A 2,063-nucleotide genomic window follows, 5' to 3' on the forward strand; every position below is an offset into this window, starting at 1 on the left:
CTGAAAGTCTCCAAAATAGTTTAATAATAAATCTATGAATTGTCATCCTGCACTCAATGCATAATTAATTAAAGTTCTGAACAAAAGTGATTACGATGTTAAAACTAACCAGTTTTCAGACACTAATTGCTCAGCTGCTTACATTTTTCTCCTTCAGTGTCTTGAACAGTATTCTCCGGTCCTGGATAATCAGCTACATAATCTCATTTCTGGGAGGACAAAAACAAGGCATTTTAAGAGCAGTATAAAGCATCCAGGAACAGTTTGCTAATTGGATTCCTTAGACACTTACAGTCTGACCCTTCTTGTGGGAAAGGAAATTGCTACTACGTGTGATGGAAACATTCAACATTTTGTTGTTTCTGCTGGGTTGTGGATGATGTAAAGTTCTTCTGAACTCTTCTGGAGAGAAAAAAAAAAAGACTACGTAGAATCATAAGATCAGAAGAGACCTCACAGATCATCTAGTCCATGTAGAGTCTAATACTCAGCTACCTCCTAAATTCCCATGGCACCTGAACTTCCACCAGGAAAACCCCCATTGCATACATTTCCACTGCTGAGCATATGTGCAGCCACCCAAGTCCTGATCATTCTGGCATCTAACGCCGAAAGGGAGTCGTGTGGTTGTCTGGTGGGATTCATTGCCACAGATGATGGCAGTGGCAGATAGCACAGCCAGGTTCAAAAAGGGTAGGTAGATTCACAGATGATAGACCTATTAATAGCTGTTGAACAGAACATTGGAGTTGTCTCCTCTGGCATCGCTAAACCAAAGATGGTGGCTACCAGGGGGTAATGAATAGGGGGTAGATCCTTCTAGATCCGTGGTGATCAATGTTTTGGCTCCATGGCCCGGACGAATGGGATGGGACTGGTCCATGGGCTAGATTGGACTCCATGCACCTGGACTGGGCTCCAGGGCCATATGGGGCCCTATGCTGCCCACACCTTGCCTTGCATGCCAGGATTGAGGCTCTGAGCCCCCACACCACCTCTACTCAGCCCCATACACCAAGATCAGAGTGCTGGAGCCCCATGTGCTGGACTGGGGCCTTGTGCTACGTCTGTCCAGCTCCACAAGCCAGGATCAGAGCCCTGAGGTCCTGCACTGCCTCCACTGGGATTCGTGTGCCAGGACTGGAGCACCAGGATCGGCGTTCCAGGGCCCCAAGCTCTACTTCTGCCTGGCCCCATGTGCCAGAATTGATCCCTGTGCTGCCCTGTGTATTCAGAGCTACAGCTCACAGAGCTGTCAGGTGACCTAGTGCTGGCTGGCAGATCCAGCCCACAGGCCAGGGGTTGAACAACCCTGCTCTAGATCCATCCAGTGCAACGCTCTCCTCCCTCTAGCATCCACTTCTGCCACTGTCAGAGACCAGAGACCATTGGTCTGAGAGTATGGCCCTCCTTATGTTCTTATTTTGTCTCCATCAGGATTGTGCTGTCAGAGTCCTTAACAGGGGAGGAGGAGATGCTATCATCTTTGTTCCCATTACATCAAAGAGCCCAATCTCCCACCTATATGACAGGAGACCCAGGCTCAAAGTCCCCATTCTTTTCCTGATTTGGAGCAGGAATCTGAACCCAAATCAGCCCTTCTAAATACCAGGACGCTATTGTGGGGCAATGGTCTCAGTCTGTTGAAGCTCTTCATCGTTTTATAGTGCTTAGGGTCAGAAGGAACCTAAACACATCATCAGGTCCAACCCCCTGACCTGGGCAGGAATGAAAAGCAACCACAGAGGGACTTGAACCCTCAATCTCCTGATTCGAAGTCAGATGCCTTATCCATTAGGCCATGTGGTCTTGCACACAGCACAAAATTTATCGAGTCCAAGTGGTAGAGAGATAAGCCTGGTGGTGAGACTTCAGTCCTAGGCCCCGCTCCAATGAATATGTAAGTATTTTAAGCAAAGTGGAAGAGTTTCTACAGGAATAGACCCATCCCAGTATGGTCAATAGTGTACTGGCAGAGGCATTTGCCCAAGCAATTGGGTACAAATCTCTGCAGCAGATCAGGCACAGGAGGCAAGAACTGAACCTGGATCCTCTGCATCCCA

General features: G+C 48.1%; 1 non-coding gene across 1 annotated transcript; it reads right to left on the minus strand.

Moving 5' to 3' along the window:
- Positions 1–1,736: 1,736 nt before the first annotated feature.
- TRNAR-UCG (transfer RNA arginine (anticodon UCG)) lies at positions 1,737–1,809 on the minus strand. Its single transcript has one exon. It is a non-coding gene; the product is annotated as a tRNA-Arg (tRNA).
- Positions 1,810–2,063: the final 254 nt, after the last annotated feature.

This window comes from Crocodylus siamensis, chromosome 2 (assembly GCF_052110815.1).
Source record: "Crocodylus siamensis isolate JL-2025a chromosome 2, ASM5211081v1, whole genome shotgun sequence".
Classification (NCBI taxonomy): domain Eukaryota; kingdom Metazoa; phylum Chordata; order Crocodylia; family Crocodylidae; genus Crocodylus; species Crocodylus siamensis.